The sequence below is a fragment of the Bos mutus genome, chromosome 15, assembly GCF_027580195.1.
Source record: "Bos mutus isolate GX-2022 chromosome 15, NWIPB_WYAK_1.1, whole genome shotgun sequence".
In the NCBI taxonomy this organism is placed as follows: Eukaryota; Metazoa; Chordata; class Mammalia; order Artiodactyla; family Bovidae; genus Bos; species Bos mutus.
The window spans coordinates 55836806-55850480 of NC_091631.1; positions in this window are offsets into that span (position 1 = coordinate 55836806).

Consider the following 13675-nt stretch of genomic DNA (forward strand, 5'->3'; position numbering starts at 1 on the left):
TATTATTTACCGTTGAAAAATATCTCATTTTTGACCTGTGATGTTCAAGGGCCAGTTCCTTAAAGTAAAGGGAAGGGGGAAAGGTGGGGGGAAGGCGGTTCCTCTGCAGGCAAAGACCAGCGGCCGAAGACCAGCAGCAGGGCAGCCCTCGCCACCATCTCCCTTCCTCTCACTCCAACCCCTTACTGCTTCTGGAATGAAAGGTGAGCTGGAATCTCTGGGCCTCCTCTTGAATTTTCTCAAGTCAGCTCCAAGCAGGCTTTCCCCTGAAAATGAGTTAAGCAACGAAACTTAGCACAGCTCTGTCCAGAGCTTTGAAGAGGTCCTGGATCTCTCCTTCGATTCCCTGGATGGGAGGTGCCTCCCCCAACCCTCGTCCTCTGACTCCTCAAAGGAGGGAAGAGACAGGCGACAACACCTGTCCCTGCCGCCGGTCATTTACAGATTGTTACTTTGGGGGTGTGGTGGGACGGCTCAGTTCCTGCCTGGGCTCCATCTGCCTCAAAAGTCAAGGATGGCGGCAATGCCCACCTGCTAGCGCCTCGGGTGTTGCGGGCACTGGAGGCTCGCTTACCAACGCGCAGGGGGAGGGGCGGGAGGGGCGGGGCCTGTCCCGGGGGCGTGGCCTGTCCCAGGGGCGGGGCTCGAGGCGCCCCGTGGTCCAGGCGGCCCCGCCCCGCCCACCCGCGCTCCCCGCGCTCTCCGCGCTGGAGCGCCGCGGAGCTGTCCAGCTTTTCAGTGCCGGAGCCCGCCGCCTGCCCCGTGCACCGCGCCGCCTCCGCGCCAGGTCTCTGCGCCGCTCGCTCGCCCAGCGCCCGGCCGGCCCCGCCCCACCCCGCCCCGCCGCGGCCCGTCCACTGCTCCCCGCGGGCCGAAGCCGGCCAAGCGGCTGCCCGCCGGGGCTCTGAACGGCGCGGCGGGGCCGGGAGCCAGGGACCCGCCGAGGAGAGCGGCGGCCCCGGACAGCTGCCGGAGGGGCGGCCGCGCGTGGATGCGGCGGGAGCCGGAAGCCTCGTGCAGCCGGCGCCGTCTCTGCCCCCGGGCGCCCTATGGCTTGAAGGTAAGCGCCAATAGGGTGCAGGACAGGCGGCCCGGGCCCAGGCAGGGTCAGTGGGAGAGGAGGAGGGAGCTCGAAGGGCGGCGCGGCTGGGATCAGAAGTTTGTCCTGCCACTCTGGCGCTCGTCTGCCCGGGGACCGACCTGCCCTGATCTTCCCGAACTCTCCGTCCGGCCGCTTCCCCGGGGGCGAAGGGAACGTCGGCGGCTGTCCCCTCTCCCACACTCTGGGCATCCTTCGCGCCGCCCGAGTGCGAATCCTCGCTCCGGACACGGGCGGGCAGTGCCGTGCAGCCTCCGGCGGAGCGCCGAGAGCGAGCCCCGCGGCCCGCGGCTTCGCAGGGCGGCCGGCTCCCGGACCATCTCGGGAGGTCACTTTTCGCCCGGCACCAAAGCTGGGGGCCCCCCGTGCGCGCGGCCAGAGTTCCGATCGCCCTGGAGGGAAAAGGGTTGTTCTTGGCAACTCTGCATTTGTGCGACCTGGAGACTTCATTTTCTAAGGACCGAAGCCAGGGGTGAGGGAGAGGCTGGTTCTAACTAATTGCTCTCATGGCTAATATGCCGCTGTCCTTGGTTCTGAATTTACGTTCTTGGCCGTCTCTCCGTTTGCGATTCAGTTGAGGAAGGAGGTTGGGGTTTCAGACCCATCTCAACCTGGGAATGGGGGTGACGATAGGCGCAGAGGCAAAGAGTGACTCTTCTACTTTGGAATGGACCAAAAGCCCCGGTAGGGTGGTGTACAGAAACAAGAGGCAGCTGTAAGCGCCAGACAGAGCGCGTGTCCATCCCTGGCTGCCGCCCTTAGCCTATGAGCCGTTCCTCTTGAAGAGCAGAGGTAAGAGGGTGCCTGTGTGTCTACACAGCAGGCTTCGTCATGGACACAAGTCACAGCACCGCGGCTCCGTAGGGACAGGTCCTTTCTCTCAGCCACAGGGAAGCTATCTGAGTGAATGAGTCATACTGTTCGCCCCCCAGCACCCCATACTTTTTGTCCTGGGGGATCCTGAGGCTGGTGAGGTGCAAGACACTTTGTGGATCCCTCTCTAGTTCCTTCTTCAGATCCAACTATTTCTGGATTTTGACCAGGCTACAAACCTTTCAGGCTAATTCTTTCTCCTCCCCAGGACGGCATGAACAGTGATTCTTACCCCATTGGATGCAAATACTCTGCTTACCCCTGATTCATCCTGTGGCATAAGGACCACTTGAAAAAGAAATCATTTTTTGGTTTCATTTTTCTCCCTGTTGCTGCTATTTAATGAGGGTGGACAGAAAGAGAGGCTTGTGGTGCATGTGACCAATTGCAAGAGAGTTAGTGAGCTGATTCATTGTGTCCCAGTCCCCTGCCTTTGACTTGTCTGCTTAGTATTCAGGATTCCTGATATATTTGACTGGGAGGGGGCTGCTGATGCCATCTCTGAAATTAGACATCTGGTGGGGAAGACATTTGACAGGGTTAGACTGAGAGCCAAGTGAGGGCCACCATGGTTCCAGCCTTGGTCTCTTGAAGAACATTCTGAGTTCCTTCCATCTTACCTATACATCCTGGGAGGGGAGGAAGGTGCCTGAAACATGGGAGATTCTGAATTATTACAGAGGTCTGGGATAGCATTTCTCTAAGGGCTGAGTTTTGTTTTAATAAACTCTGTATCTGAATCACCAGAGAAGCTAGTTTAAAATGCATGATTTTGTTTCTTATCTGAAGAACTGCCAAATGAGAGTCTCAAGCAGAGGCCCAGGAATGTATATTTTAACAATATTTCTGGGTGATTCATATGTACACTGGGTTAAGAAATCATCTCTCATACAAGTTATTACTTCCTTAACGAGAGAGAACATGATTAAGGTCTTGAGTCAACACCCTTGCCTTCTGCAGTTACACGTGTTAAATTCTTCGGATGTGGGACTGTGGATGAACCAACCTCCTGGTTCAGTCCCTTTGCTGTGATAGAGGATGCAGCCCAGTCTCCTCCCACAGGATCTGCCTGGGCCTCCCTTTTTTTCTAAAACAGATTTTTGGTCTCTCTAGGAATCACCAATATGGTTTTACCTTGACCTGTGTAAATACTGAGTCTCCTCTGGGGGCCAACCCAGTGTGTTTTCCCTCCCCTCCCCTTCTAGGGGAATCATCGTCTTTCAGTATGCTTATGCCGTGATCTGCTAACCCAACTGCTCCTGAAATGCCAAGGAGTGATTAGTTCAGCTTAGTAGCACACCATGTTCCCCAAGGCTGGTAGCCACGTATGCCCTATTGGCAGTGACATATTGACTGCATCGATTTGGTTCTTGTGCTCTATAAAGCTGGGAAGCTTGTAGGGGCAAATAAGGCCAGTGATAAGGCTTGTGGGCTAGTCAGTTTTTTTTCTTCACCTGCAAAGTTGAATTATTTCTGTCTAGAATGTGCAGTGATGTAGGAGAATCTGAACTTGAAAGAAAGCCTGTTTTTTCCCTCCTACCAGTGGAAACAAAGGGAGCTCAGGATCTCATAAGAATTTGGCCTCACACGTACCTTGGGCTGACCTGCTGAAGCTAGACTGGTCTAAGGCCCCTGTTCTCTGTATAAACATGTATCAGGGGAAAGGCTTGTGGACTCAGTCTGGAGGGAGCTGTCTCCATCTTCCCTGCATGTGGAAATTGTGTTTCGGTGTTGAGGAAGAAGCTATGAAGATAGCACAGGTGATGTGTGTGGTGGGGGTGGGGGGGCAGAGGGTGATGAGACTTTCTTGAGCCAATCCTTCCCCTTCCAGTGACTCACACGTTCTCACCTGCCACCCTTTATTTCTCCCTCCCATGTGGTGTAATATCCAGAAATCTCCAACAGTGAAGGCTGAGGAGGGGAGAGGAGAATCAAAGTTGATTTATAATGCTGGGACCCCAAGCCATATCTCCAGCATCTCCCAGAATCAGGTCGTGTATCACACGTCACAGCAGCCTAAGATATGAGGGCTTGAAAAGAACAAAATGACTGCCCAGTCGGTTCCATTTCCCCTCAGACATAGTTACCAGGACTTTAAATTCCTTAGATTATTTGGACTTCCTCAGAAGTCATTCTGGATGTTCCTGACTCCAAACACGGCAGCTTTTTCTTTAGTCCGGAAATATGGTTTCTGTCTTCTGTTAGGGAAGTTCTCCAAAAATTGAGTGGTGCAGACTTATAGAAAGAACTTACGGTTGCTGGGAGGAAGGGATAGTTACGGGATTTGGGATGGACATGTACACACTGCTGTATTTAAAATAGATAACCAACAAAGAGCTAATGTATAGCACAGGGAACTCTGCTCAATGTTATGTGGCAACCTGGATGGGAGGGGAACTGGGGGGAGAATGGATGCATGTGTATATGTGGCTGAGTCCCTTCAGCTGTCCACCTGAAACTGAAGCTATTGCAACATTGTTAATCAGCTACACCCCAATACAAAATTAAAAGTTTAAAAAAATAAAATAAAGTAGGAGATCAACTTTAAACATATAGCCTATAAATAAATTTCTTTAAAAAAAAAAAAGAGTGGTGTAAACTTTGCAGTTCCAGTGTACCAGGATTGAGCTTGGCAATCAAAGCTTCTCTGTCTTATCAGGAGCTCTGCTAGCAGGAGAGCATCCTGCATTTAGGAAGTACTTGGAAACCACAGGCAGCAGGAAGGGCTCGACTTCCCAGTAGGCATCCTCCCCTGTGTGCGGCCTCTCACTTAGATGACCCCCAGTGTCATATTCCTTCCTTTCACCCCCCAGTAGGGCCTCTTACGGCCCTGGGAAGACTCCAGCATTTGCTTTGGGATTCTGTATGAGCTCTCCAGGTTACTAAATAGAGCCACTAAGCAAGTTGCTTATTTACCAGTTCTGGGTGGTAGACTGATATTATCTCCAGTCTATTTAATTATTGCAGCAGTGTTGGAATCTGATGTTAATATACCGCTGCCTCTAACCTGTCCCCATCACCAATGTAATGGAAGATTTCTTTCTTGTTGTTATTTTTTTAAACAATAGAATCATATTATCTAAATGCATAGGCTTGGAAAATAGCTTGATTATAGTGTCAGTACATGTGGGTGGAGGAGAAAAACTCCACGATTCAGCTACTTGGTTTGTTCGTGTTTGGGTCCAGAGAAAGGAGAGAAATTTGCCCTTCCGGTCTTGTACATTTCCCCTCTTCTTCTCCCTTTCAATCTGATGAATGAGGTAAATCAACACCCTTGGCAAGTGTGAAGCCCCCTGGGAGGGTGCAGACTCCTCTTTCCCTAGGAGACCTGGGACTGTGTCTCTAAAGGAGCAGAGGCCCCTGCTGGCTTCAGAGAACAGGAAGGAGCCAGAGATGATGCCCTCGGGCCTGGGGACTCCCCCATCCCAGGGATGAAAAAGGCTGTGTCCACGCAGGCTCCCAAACTCAGAGCCCTGGAAGCCATGGGGGCCTCTGAGAGTGTGGAGCTAGTGTCATGGATGTGGGAGCTGAGGAGAAGTGAACTCTTGAGGGCCCTTGGAAGCAGTTGATGTTCAATATGCATGTGTAAGGCATCAGTGTGGCACAGATGGGCGATTTGTCATAATCTGATGGCACCTGCGAGGATTTGCACTTTTTCTAGGAACAGACAGGGGAAATTCTTTACTGTCTCCAGTGATGGGGGAGGGAAAGAAGGGAGGACCCCCTGACTTTCCCTGGAGCCCTCTGAGTGATATCAGCGTGTTCCCAGACAGAGGATGGTTAAGTGAAGTCAGATAGACTCGGCCCCAAGGGGCCTTGTCGATAAGCCCGCAGTCAGCCCGGGCAGACCCAGCTTCCAGGGCGCTGAGGCTCAGCACACAGAATGGCAGCCACAGTCCCCAAGGACATTCCCCCACAGACGTCTGGGAGCCAAAGTGAGTCGTGGGGCCCGTGCATTTGTCACTGGGCTCCTTCAGAACGTGCCTCATTTGCACCCCCACGTTGCTGTTATTGTTTAGAGTCTAAGTGGCCCAGCAGGGGAAAGGCATTAGAAATGAAATTATTTTTGTTACATGCTGTATAATTGCCTCCTCTCCTTTCTATTACCCCAGGCAGCAACATCACTAGCAATTCCCCGGGAACCTTTGGTCTGGGAAAGTGGCTTACTCACAGGCTTCCTTAGAAGGGCTGCTCTGAACAAGTGACCCCACTTACCAGTCCCTCTGTCACTGACCTAATCATCATAACAGCCATCATTTGTCACGCATTTGCTCTGTGCAGGACCCTGTGCTGCACACGTGACATTTTTATTTCAACTCCCATTCTTACGACAACTCTAGGAAACAGGCACTATTATTATCCCCATTTTACAGAAGAAGTGTGGACTTAGAGAGGTAGATAGCTTGCACAAGGTCATGGCTAATAAGGGGATTCAAAGCCAGATCGTCTGATGCTAAAACAGTGCTTCTCTCTGACCTATGTCAGTGGCATACAGAATGAGGGAAGAGAATATGGATAAGAAGGCATTTTCTTTGATAAACTGAAGTGACTGTGACCTTTGCATATGAAGGCAGGAAAGGAGGAGATAGCAGAGGGGGAAGAAAGGATGAAATAACTTCTTGGGATTCTGAAAGCCAAGGACCATCTAGGAAGTAGTTTGGCAACTGGATCTAGGAGTTTTTTGGATGAAATGCACTGGGAATGAACCTCAGCAAGTCCTGGGGGCAGAGGTGGGGGAGGTGGAAGCAGGAGGAGGCCTGGGAGTGGAGGAGCAGGAGTGTATGGACTGATACAAGCTTTCCTGAAAAACACTGATAATATCACCTCCTGTGTCACACCTCTCCAAGGTGAACTGAACTGTCCAAACGGTAAAACCCAGACTTCTTCCAACCTTTAGGCCTTTGGTGTTGCTTTCTTATTATCACGGGATGAAAACTTGTTACATCTCCAAGACTAAACTCCTAGATTTTCCAGAGGCAGCGGGGGAGTGGGGTGGGGGAGTGCATGGCCTGGGACCCTGCACAGATGCAGGAGTAACTCACGGGAGCTTGGTTGGCGGTCAGTGCTTTTCTGTTGGACAGAGGCAGTAGAGGCCCAGGAGCCCTGAGCAGGATGCTTGACCACATTGATTTCTTCAGGAATAAAATCAAGGGATTGAAATTCAGCAGTACAGAAGGCTCCACTGAAGTGATGAGATCATGGTGTTCACTCCGTAATGAGCTGGAAGACTTCTAGACCACCGTGTTGAATCTCCCCATGAATTCTGTGAATGATACTCACCAGCATTGGTTTCCTTTCTTAAAGCCTTTAAAAACAGTATAGTGTGGTGGTTACAGCTGTGGGCTCTGGGGTAAGCCTGCCAGAATTCGAATCCTGACTCTAAATACTGAACTGAACTGATGTTACCTTAAACAAGTTGGTTAGCCTCTATCATCTTGAGTTTCTCATCTATAAGTGGGTATATTAATACTGACTTCATTGGGTTGTGGTGATTGATTAAGGCATTTAGATGTAAGACATTTGGGAGTCCCTGACGAAAAGAAACACTCTATAAATGTTAACTCCAATGACTGTTAGTTATTATTAAGAAACTTCAGGAGGAACATTTTCAGCTGTTTTTCTTCTGCACGAATTCAGCCTCTGATTTTACATGTCTGAAATTAAGCATGTTTTTAGAACTTTCACAGAATTCAAGCTTACATTTCTTTCTTCCATTCTATTTATCTGCACCACAATTCTTTGGCACTTGCCTGTCGAAAGCTCTTACTCATCTTGAGCAAGAGGGGTTCAAGTTGCTTGTCATCCCTTTGAATTAGGTTCCGCTGAGCTCCCATCTTACCACGCACAAGCCAGGAGGAGGCGTTGGTCTTCGTGGTGATGCTTTGGCACAGCCTCAGTTTTCTTCCTGGCTTCTCAGGCCCTTCATCTGCCTCCTCCTCCTCCTCTGATTGAAGTCTTCTTGACTGTCATTGTCATATGGTGTGGGGCACTCTGGCACAGACCACTTTTTATTAAACATGAAAAACAGAATATATTGGTGCCCAAGGACAAGGAGATTTTTCTTTTTCTAAGATCTCCGAAGCTGGTGGAAATGCACACTGTCCATCTTTTGGAGTCATTAATGGCAGTGAAAGGAGAAGGCAATGGCAGCCCACTCCAGTACTCTTGCCTGGAAAATCCCATGGACAGAGGAGCCTGGTGGGCTGCAGTCCATGGGGTCGCTAAGAGTGGGACACAGCTGAGCGACTTCACTTTTCACTTTGATGCATTGGAGAAGGAAATGGCAACCCACTCCAGTGTTCTTGCCTGGAGAATCCCAGGGACGGGGGAGCCTGGTGGGCTGCCGTCTATGGGGTCGCACAGAGTTGGACACGACTGACGCAACTTAGCAGCAGCAGCAATGGCAGTGAAAGGTTGTTGCTGAATCACACAAAGACGGCAGGATTCTTGGCCTCCAGAGGAGAAGAATTCAATCCGAGGTCAGAGACGAGGCTTGATCACTCAGAGCTTTTGTGTAATAAAGTTTTATTAAAGTATAAAGAAGATAGAGAAAGATTCTGACATAGACATCAGAAGGGGGTAGAAAGAGTACCCACTTGCTAGTGTTAGCAATGGAGTTATATACTCTCCAATGAATCCAAAGAATGTCTGGAGGTTGTAAAGACCTCACCAGACCTACTCCCATAATTTACATTTTAAGATAACAGGATTAGCCAGAAGGTTTAATCCAGAGACTGTCCTCAGGCAGGATACATTATTGTTATATAATTCTAAGGAATGTAGAGGAAAAAAAGTTTGTCCTTTCTTCCTCCTTGAGAATTCCAGACCCCTCTCACTTTGGGGACCCCTAGATTTCTTATCAACCTGCCTAGGAAATGACTCTCTCAGCAGGAGCAAATGCTACCCATTTTTTTTTAGATGAAGTATGGGACCTGCCTGAGAGGAGAGGATGAAACATGATAGCTGCAGCCTTAAGAGTCTCCAATCATGAAAGAAACATCCATCTGTGGGGCTTTTTCTTTTCTCATGAAGCCTTCCTTGGGCAGGACTCTTTCTTAATTGACACATATACTTCTGGCCAATTAGAAAGGCTTATGGTAGGAGATTTCTGAGGCCACACTGGTATTCTGTTCCCTGATCGTCTTCCTTAGGCCATGTGGTCGCTCCTTTCTTACACTCTGGGCTCCCTCTCCTCTTTCATTTATTAATGGCAGGATCAACAAGAGAAATGTGTTGGCAAGCAGAAGCCAGCATCCAGGGTCCCAGGTGGAAGAAGTCAGGCACCCTAAAATGGATCCATGTTTCCATACATTGCCTTGAGCACTGTGTACAGCGGAAGGCCTGGAGTTGCTGTTGATGACTCGTGGCACAAACTCTGCCCTCTGGCCAGTCATCTCTGGTGAGCCAAACGGGTGGCGAGAGATGATGACCGCTTTCCATAGACCCATGATGCTGCCACACATTCTGCATTCTTCCTGAGTTTCATTCTGTGGTAACCAGCCTCCAAGATGACCCTCAATACTCCCTGCTTTCTGGTATTCATGTTATTTTGTAATCTTCTCTAACATTAAGTAGGGCAGACCTGTGTAGCAATAGAATAATACATCAATGACAGATTGTGACTTCTGAGGATAGATCATAAAACATATAATGATTTCCACCTTCTTCTGCTTTTGGATCACTCATTCTAGGGAAAGTTGGCTGCCATGTCATCAGGATGTTCAAGCAGCTCTGTGGAAGGGTCTACATGGTAAGGGACTGAAGCCTCCTGCCAACAGCCATGTGAATGAACCATCTTGGAAGCCCATCTTCCCTCCCCAGACAAGCCTTCAAATGACCATGGCCACTGCCAAGGTCTTAACCACGACCTTTTGAAAGACCCTGAGCCAGAACCACCTGACTGAGCTGCCTGAATTCCTGACCCACAGGAGCTATGAGATAATAAATTTTTGTTGTTTTAAATTGCTAAGATTTAGAGTAATTTACTATACCTAGTAGAAAACTAATGCACACTCTGAAATATTCAGACTTTTCTTCTACAATGACATGGAGTCTCTTTGCTCAGTTGTGTCTGACTCTTTGTGACCTCATAAACTGTAGCCCGCCAGACTCCTCTGTCCATGGGGTTCTCCAGGCAAGAATACTGGAGTGGGTTGCCATTTCCTTCTTCAGGGGATCTACCCAACTCAGGGATCAAACCTAGGTCTCCCACATTGCAGGTGAATTCTTTACCTTCTGAGTCACCAGGAAAACCCTTTAAATTGCTAGGATTTGGAATAATTTATTATTCATAGTAGGAAACTATTGGAAATTATTCAAACTTGAAAGTTATTCACACTTGGAAATTATTCAAACTTTTCTTATACAATGACATGGAGTCTCTTCATTCTCCATGTATAAAGATGGATTCCTCTTATTGGATTAAAACTGCCTCTGTGAGTTTTAAGTTGTGCTCTCTGGTTTGTTATTTTAGGATTCTAAATCACTCATGCTTCACACATTGTGGTCATGAACTTCTCAGCCACCATCTTCCCAAGACCAGGTTGCTGATTTCTGTATTCTGCCTTCCTGTACCCAATCTTGCAAGAATGTCTTCTGATGTGGCAGCCATTCAACATACATTTCACTTTTCATTCTTTCATTGAGCAGAAATCATTGAGAAGCTACTCTATACTAGGTACTCATTTTGGTTGCAAATACACCAATGAAGAAACAAAGATCCCTGCCCACATTTTGGTGGGAGGAGAAAAATGATAAACAATAAGTATAAAGAGTGAATTCATAAATGTGTTAGAAGGCAATAAGTACTTGGAAAAAGACAAAATTAATTAGGGTTAGGTGATGTGGAGTGCTGAAGGGTGGGAGGAAAGGAAGGTTTGCATTATTAAATAGGTGGTCAGGATGGACATCATCGAGAAAGTGACATGTGAAAAATGACAAAGGACATAGGAAAGTGAACTACGTATATATCAGAAGGAAGAGCATTCAAGGCAGAGAGATTCTACAGTCTACATGAATTTTTAAGCATTTTAAGTAATTGTCTTATTCCCTAAAGAGCAACGGTAATGATAAGCTGCATTTGGAACTCCATTTTCATTTTTAAAACCCATGAGACAATAGTAATCTCTTTCATTTGTAACTCACTTTCTCATATTGTTGTTGTTCAGTCACTAAGTCATATCTAGCTCTTTGTGGCTGCATGGACTGCAGCATGCCAAGCTTTCCTGTCCTTCACTATCTCCCAAAGCTTGCTCAAATTCATGTCCATTGAGCTGGTGATGCTATCTAATCATCTCATCCTCTGCCACCTTCTTCTCCTTTTGCCTTCAATCTTTCCCAGCATCAGGATCATTTCTAATCAGTTGGCTCTTCGTATCAGGTGGCCAAAGTATTGAAGCTTCAGCTTCAGCATCAGTCCTTCCAATGAATATTCAGGGTTGCTTTCCTTTATAATTGACTGGTTTAATCTCCTTGCAGTCCAAGAGATTCTCAAGAGTCTTCTCCAGCACCACTTTCACAGACATTAACCTTATTGATCTTTGCAAACCACTGAGATAGCTATTATGACCCCCATTTTGCAGATATGGACACTGAAGCTCAGAGAGGTTAAGTGAAACTTGCTCAGACTTGCACAGCTAGGGGGTATTGGAGTTACTGCTTTCAATTCAGTTCAGTCGCTCAGTTGTGTCTGACTCATTGCAACCCATGGGCTGCAGCACACCAGGCTTTCCTGTCTTTCACCATCTCCTGGAGCTTGCTGAAACTCATGTCCACTGAGTCGGTGATGCCATCCAACCATCTCATCCTCTGTCCTCTCCTCCTTCTGCCTTCAATCTTTCCCAGCATCAGGGTCTTTTCTAGTGACTCCACTCTTCACATTAGGTGGCCAAAGTACTGGAGCTTCAGCTTCAGCATCAGTCCTTCAATGAATATTCAGGACTGATTTCCTTTAGGATTGACTGGTTTGATCTCCTTGTAGTCCAAGGGACTCTCCAACACCCCAATTCAAAAGCATCCATTCTTTGGTGCTCAGCTTTCTGTCTGGTCCAACTCTCACATTCATGCATGACTACTGGAAATACCATAGTTTTGACTAGATGGACCTTTGTTGGCAAAGTAGTGTCTCTACTTTTGTAGAGCTTTTCTTCCAAGGACCAAATTTGGCATAGCTTTTCTTCCAAGGACCAAGTGTCTTTTAATAGCTTTTCTTCCAAGGACCAAGTGTCTTTTAATTTCATGGCTGCAGTCACCATCTGTAGTGATTTTTGACCCAGGAAAATAAAGTCTGTCATTGTTTCCATTGTTTCCCCATCTATTTGCCATGAAGTGATGGGAATGGATGCCATGATCTTAGTTTTCTGAATGCTGAGTTTTAAGTCAGCTTTTTCACGCTCCTCTTTCACTTTCATCAAGAGACTCTTCAGTTCGTCTTCACTTTCTGCCATAAGGGTGGTATCATCTGCATATCTGAGGTTATTGATATTTCTCCCTGCAGTCTTGATTCCAGCTTGTGCTTCATCCAGCCTGGCATTTCACATGATGTGCTCTGCATGTAAGTTAAATAAGCAGGGTAACAATATACAGCCTTGAAATACTCCCTTCCCAATTTGGAACCAATCATTGTTCCATGTCCGGTTCTAACTGTTGCTTCTTGACCTGCATACAGATTTCTCAGGAGACAGGTGTTCCCATCTCTTGAAGAATTTCCACAGTTTGTTGTGATCCACACAGTCAAAGGCTTTAGCATAGTCAGTGAAGTACAAGTAGATGTTTTTCTGGAATTCTCTTGCTTTTTTTAATGATCCAATGGATGTTGGCAATTTAATCTCTGGTTCCTCTGCCTTTTCTAAAACCAGCTTGAACAACTGAAAGTTCTTGGTTCCTGTACTGTTGAAGCCTAGCTTGGAGAATTCTGAGCATTACTTTACTAGCATGTGAGATGAGTGCAACTGTGCAGTAGTTTGAACATTTTTTGGCATTGCCTTTCTTTGGGATTGAAATGAAAACCGACCTTTTCCAGTCCTGTGGCCACTGCTGAGTTTTCCAAATTTGCTAGCATATTGAGTGTAGCACTTTCACAGCATCATCTTTTAAGATATGAAACAGCTCAACTGGAATTCCATCACCTCCACTAGCTTTGTTCATAGTGATGCTTTCTAAGGCTCACTTGACTTCACATTCCAGGATGTCTGGCTCTAGGTGAGTGATCACACCATTATGGTTATCTGGGTCATGAAGATTTTTTCTGTATAGTTCTTCTGTGTATTCTTGCCACCTCTTCTTAATATCTTCTGCTTCTGTTAGGTCCATACCATTTCTGTCCTTTATCGAGCCCATCTTTGCATGAAATGTTCCCTTGGTATCTCTAATTTTCTTGAAGAGATCTCTAGTCTTTCCCATTCTGTTGTTTTCCTCTATTTCTTTGCATTGATCACTTAGGAAGCCTTTCTTATCTCTCCTTGCTATTCTTTGGAAATTTTCATTCACGTGAGTGTATCTTTCCTTTTCTCCTTTGCCTTTAGCTTCTCTTCTTTTCTCAGCTCTTTGCAAGGCTTCCTCAGACAACCATCTTGCCTTTTTGCATTTCTTTTACTTGCGGATGGTATTGATCACAACCTCCCATGCAATGCCATGAACCTCTGTCCATAGTCCTTCAGGCACTCTGTCTATCAGATCTAATCCCTTGAATCTATTTGTCACTTC